Source organism: Neophocaena asiaeorientalis, unplaced genomic scaffold (genome assembly GCF_003031525.2).
Source record: "Neophocaena asiaeorientalis asiaeorientalis breed wild unplaced genomic scaffold, Neophocaena_asiaeorientalis_V1.1 scaffold25, whole genome shotgun sequence".
NCBI classification, from domain to species: domain Eukaryota; kingdom Metazoa; phylum Chordata; class Mammalia; order Artiodactyla; family Phocoenidae; genus Neophocaena; species Neophocaena asiaeorientalis.
This window is the reverse complement of record NW_020172492.1, coordinates 3,137,065-3,143,064: the sequence shown is the minus strand read 5'-3', so window position 1 is coordinate 3,143,064 and position 6,000 is coordinate 3,137,065. Positions and strand designations below refer to the sequence as shown.

Sequence of the window (6,000 nt, the reverse complement as noted above, 5' to 3'; positions counted from 1 at the left end):
TCTCTCTCTCTCTCTCTCTCTCTCTCTCTCTCTCTGTCTCTCTCTCTCACACACATGCTGTTTTTGTTATTTGGCTTCTAAAAGTGATAATATCTTAGTCTGTGGGAACAGTTCTAGATTTAAGGGGTGCTTGAATAAAAAACTCTACACTCTTGTTTTGAGATAGCTACCTTATAAAAATGTTTAATTGGTGACTTTAACATTGAGAGATAAAGGTACTAAGAGAGACTTGAGGTTTTTTACAACCATATTTTTTTTGTTTGTTTAATACCATCTGGTTTCATTCCTTAATGGAATAAAAATTTATACTGTGAGTGAGAGTTGATGTTGAGCTCTAATAATAATAGGGCCTGATAGACTTGTTTAATCTTAACTTTAGAATGGAATCCCTACATATGTCTTAAAAATGTTTGCCTTTTGTGATTATTAAATAATAGGTTGAGTTGTGCTGTAAAATTGAGCAAAAATCAGGATCTTTGACGATCTGTAAAAAATTTTAGAAATACCCGAGTTCCTGAGCCATGAGTTGCTGTTCTATGATTGTTACTAAAATAGTTTATTAGATTTATTTCTGCCCTGCACACATATACTATGCCAGTTAGTTCATCATTACATATTTATATAACCTGGAAGCACAGTGGCTACATTTAGATTTAATTTTTTGACCTTGTATTGCTGTTACATGGATATTTTTATGACAGAGTATTTTCATATTATGTTTTTGAGTTTCACTTTAAAAATGATCACCAAAACCAGTCTTATATTTTGATCATTTAGAATCAGTCTGTTGCTTAAAATAAAAGCTCACTATTTTAAAAGGGGGTAATTTTAGCAAGTATTGATATTTCTTTGTTTAAAGTTGTATTTGTGAACACGCAGATCTCCTGGCGTGGTGGGCTGTGCATAAATGCACACTGCCTTCTGTGATCCTGTGCAAATGCTTTCCTTATAGTATCTTACAGCTCGGTGGTACTTAAAATTTGTTGATAGTCTCAGAGTTGGTAAGTTATCTTTATTTAGGGACATGGGTATGAGAGGCAACATTTTGTTATTAAAAACTGTTCTATATTAAGATTTTGTTTTAAAAGGACTGAAAAAGCTCTTAATATTAAGATCATCTTTGATACTATTTAATGAATTTCACTGCATTGACCTCTTCGATGGCCATTTTTAAGAGAGTACTTTAATTTATTGGATAAGGATTCAACTTGACTTAATTTGATAGAGGATTGCTATGTTTTCTTTAGAGGGCTTCAGATTTTTTTTTAAAGTTTAATTTCTCAGAGAAGCCTTTAAGCACATCTTGTTACTGTTTGGCTTTTCGGTAATCCATAATTACTGCAAGCTACATATTTACTTGAATAAAGCAATGACAGATTTTAAAATCATATATTTAGAAACCCTTTCATAGTTTCAAGGACAGTGAACTGTATGAACTTGTTTATTAGATATTAGTGCCTCCAGGGCTATAAAAAAGTAACAGACATTTAAATGAGTATCACAAACAAGATATCAACATACCTTCCTTGGTCAGGCATTTATGAGGCGAGGATTATGCTCACTGAAGATACTTTTGGCACGCCATCACTTCAGCCAAGATGCTATCGAACATGCGCACCTCCCCCAGCAGTCTGCCTCCTGCGATTGCTTTTCACAGTGTCCAGAGTGTCCATCTGTCTGCTTGTCTTCGAGTTCCCCTTCTTGTTCATATGGGTCCTAGTCTTCTGAGGTTTTTCCTTTCTTTCATTTTCTTTCTCTTTCTTTAAACAAAAGAGCTGTGGTTGTTCGTTCTGTTTGGAGCACTGTCGACTCTTGCTGACAGTTGATGCATTGAGGCTTTTTACATCTGCTGTTTTCCTGGCCGGACAATGCAGTGCTGTATTCTCTTCTCAGTATCCATATTTCTAGTAAGAACACTGAGCTGCAATCAAAAGCAGCCAGAGCTAGAATGGAGTGCTTCGATTGTATTGGAAAAGAACAGGATTTAACTCTCTTTCGTTGTTGCCTGGCAGCTGCAGGAAGGATTTTGAGCAGTTTTACCAGGGTTTTAGTCTGTAATATGAAATCCAGGGTTCCTCAGCTGCTGCACAGGCAGGCAGCAGTTTAAATGTGGGCTTGACAGATGCTCTCTCTGACAGAGCAGAATTTAACGTCACTGCTTGGCTGAATCCCACGTGATTGTTTGCATTCATTTTGACTAAAAACCTAAGGTAGAGAGAAGCTTAGAGATTTGCTTCCATGTGCTAAATTATATATATTCAGTGTAAGTGTAGTGATGAGTGAATAATACGAAAATGGGATGATTATGAAATGAATGGTTATAATTTTATCTTTTTCCAGCTTATTTCCTTTTTTTTTTTTTAATTTATGCTCAAGCACGGGCTTTCTAAATGTTTTCAGTGTTAGATGTTGGTTTTCATGTTACATGATTTTATAGGGCATAAGCAATATAAGCTTTGATATGTAACTTAGTGTAATTTAACCCCTTCAGTGCACTCCTTCCCTTGAAGTTCTTTTTCTCAAATTGTTCTGATTTTCGTTTTACTAATATCTAGTTGCGGCTCGTAGACCATTTTTAATCAGTAATGTAGACATCTTCCCCCTCCCTCCCCCCACCATTTTCTAGGATTTATGTAAATCAGCTGCTGTGGATTGCTTTACTGACACGTGTTGTGATAGCCCACTTCTTTTTCACTCTTGCGCGGTTTCTAGTGTTCTTGAAGGCAGCAAAACTTTATTTTTAATCACTTTTTAATGTTAGCATTTATTTTTTTTTTCTTTTTCTTTAAAATTACATGTATGGCGGAATTCAACAAAATGATGTAATGGATAAAGCACACTTGTACAGGATCTTCTTGGTGGGTAATGAGGCTTTACTAATCATATTTATTTGTCCTAATATTTCAGGATGGTTTAGTAACTTGCCATCAGGCAAATTTTTCAGTAAACACTAGATATTCACTCTTAAATATTTTGTATGATTAGTCTGTTGGGCACCTTGCTGCTTTTTTTTCTGCAAGTACTGGGGCATTGTCCTTTTTTTTTTTTTTTAAAATAACCTGAATTACCAGTTTTTCCTCTGAGACTTTAGGGACCTTAACTCATAGAAATTTACCATTTTGAAACTTACACTGTATATTTGTAGTCGTATATTTTTCATCCCACCTATCTTCCCCAGTAATGTGTGTTATTTCAAATATAGATTTACATTTTCTCTAATATTAAAAATTTTTTTGTCCTCATTATGTTTTTTAGTATAGCTGATGAAATGTGTTTTGTAGTTTTAGGAATCCTAAGACTTTTTTAAAGGAGTGTATGTGATTTTCCTAGAAATGTTAGAAGGAACAGTAAGAGTTTTATAAATGGGAAATGTAAGGCCTAGAGCTTTGACTTTTTCTGGTTAAGTGTGAAGGAGAGAACTAAAACCTGGGTTTCTTGGCATTTAGTCCCTAAGTCCACCCATATTACATGCTCACTACTCTCTTTTTTAAAAAATTAATATATTATTTTTTGGCTGCATTGGGCCTTCGTTGCTGCGCACGGGCTTTCTCTAGTTGTGGTGAGCGGGGGCTACTCTTCGTTGCGGTGCGCAGGCTTCTCATTGTGGTGGCTTCTCTTGTTGTGGAGCATGGGCTCTAAGCATGTGGACTTCAGTAGCTGTGGCATGCGGACTCAGTAGTTGTGGTGCACGGGCTTAGTTGCTCCACAGCATGTGGGATTTTCCTGGACCAGGGTTCGAACCCTTGTCCCCTGCACTGGCAGGCAGATCCTTAACTGCTACGCCACCAGGGAAGCCCACACTACTCTTTTTTAAAAAATTAGACTTAGGTGGCAGAATAATGCTTAAGTGCCTACTTAAGATAACTTATTTTATAAAAGTATAAGTGGCTTGTAGTAGATCATTATTTATCAATAATTCCTGACGTAGGATTTGACTATGCAACTAGCAGCAGTGACTAAATTCATGTGTGTGCTAAGCCTACTTGAGCTGTTATATAAATGACTTTTTTTCTCATAATTGTTTTATTTTTGTAATACCCATTTTAAAGATGAGGAACCAGTGTTTAGAGTTGTAAACTAATTATCCCAAATATCAGATGATTAGTGATGAGAAAGAGTCCAGCTGGGAATTAAAGCAAGATTAATAAGTCCTTATCCTCTCTTCTTAACTATTATGCTGCATGGCACTGCTGGAGAAAGTTGTGGGACTTTTTTCCTGTTACTAGCATAGCATACCCAGAGATCATTCATAGCAGTATAAATGGATGTTTGTATTTTTGCTTTAATCACTTGATCAGCAAATACATATCTGATCAACTGCTGTGTGCCAACATTTGCAATTAGGCACAGCTTATTAAATGTTAGAGATACAAAGATGTTTTAGTTACATTCCCTGCCCTTTCTCCAGGAAGGATAACGCAATTATTTATGGCTGTTCTTTTGATTGGACTCTTTTTTAACCCCTTCAGTGCACTCCTTCCCTTGAAGTTCTTTTTCTCAAATTGTTCTGATTTTCGTTTTACTAATATCTAGTTGCGGCTCGTAGACCATTTTTAATCAGTAATGTAGACATCTTCCCCCTCCCTCCCCCCACCATTTTCTAGGATTTATGTAAATCAGCTGCTGTGGATTGCTTTACTGACACGTGTTGTGATAGCCCACTTCTTTTTCACTCTTGCGCGGTTTCTAGTGTTCTTGAAGGCAGCAAAACTTTATTTTTAATCACTTTTTAATGTTAGCATTTATTTTTTTTTTCTTTTTCTTTAAAATTACATGTATGGCGGAATTCAACAAAATGATGTAATGGATAAAGCACACTTGTACAGGATCTTCTTGGTGGGTAATGAGGCTTTACTAATCATATTTATTTGTCCTAATATTTCAGGATGGTTTAGTAACTTGCCATCAGGCAAATTTTTCAGTAAACACTAGATATTCACTCTTAAATATTTTGTATGATTAGTCTGTTGGGCACCTTGCTGCTTTTTTTTCTGCAAGTACTGGGGCATTGTCCTTTTTTTTTTTTTTTAAAATAACCTGAATTACCAGTTTTTCCTCTGAGACTTTAGGGACCTTAACTCATAGAAATTTACCATTTTGAAACTTACACTGTATATTTGTAGTCGTATATTTTTCATCCCACCTATCTTCCCCAGTAATGTGTGTTATTTCAAATATAGATTTACATTTTCTCTAATATTAAAAATTTTTTTGTCCTCATTATGTTTTTTAGTATAGCTGATGAAATGTGTTTTGTAGTTTTAGGAATCCTAAGACTTTTTTAAAGGAGTGTATGTGATTTTCCTAGAAATGTTAGAAGGAACAGTAAGAGTTTTATAAATGGGAAATGTAAGGCCTAGAGCTTTGACTTTTTCTGGTTAAGTGTGAAGGAGAGAACTAAAACCTGGGTTTCTTGGCATTTAGTCCCTAAGTCCACCCATATTACATGCTCACTACTCTCTTTTTTAAAAAATTAATATATTATTTTTTGGCTGCATTGGGCCTTCGTTGCTGCGCACGGGCTTTCTCTAGTTGTGGTGAGCGGGGGCTACTCTTCGTTGCGGTGCGCAGGCTTCTCATTGTGGTGGCTTCTCTTGTTGTGGAGCATGGGCTCTAAGCATGTGGACTTCAGTAGTTGTGGCATGCGGACTCAGTAGTTGTGGTGCGCGGGCTCAGTAGTTGTGGCTCACGGGCTCTAGAGCACAGGCTCAGTAGTTGTGGTGCACGGGCTTAGTTGCTCCACAGCATGTGGGATTTTCCTGGACCAGGGTTCGAACCCTTGTCCCCTGCACTGGCAGGCAGATCCTTAACTGCTACGCCACCAGGGAAGCCCACACTACTCTTTTCAAAAAAAAAAAAAAAAAAAATTTTTTAAAAAAAAAAAAAAAAAAAACTACTCTTTTTTTTTTAAAAAAAAAAATTAGACTTAGGTGGCAGAATAATGCTTAAGTGCCTACTTAAGATAACTTATTTTATAAAAGTATAAGTGGCTTGTAGTAG

The 6,000-nt window shown here is 36.1% G+C and overlaps 2 protein-coding genes across 2 annotated transcripts in view; one reads left to right on the top strand and one right to left on the bottom strand.

Annotated features, from left to right (window-relative positions):
- Positions 1–2,105, bottom strand: part of B3GALT2 (beta-1,3-galactosyltransferase 2) — an 8,221-nt gene extending 6,116 nt beyond the window's left edge. Inside the window, exon 1 of the mRNA XM_024738209.1 lies at positions 1,522–2,105. The gene's annotated coding sequence lies outside the window, so the exon portion shown is untranslated. The remainder of the gene's footprint in view (positions 1–1,521) is intronic.
- CDC73 (cell division cycle 73) overlaps positions 1–6,000 on the top strand; it is a 95,640-nt gene that overhangs the window by 48,401 nt on the left and 41,239 nt on the right. The gene's annotated exons all lie outside the window — the stretch shown is intronic.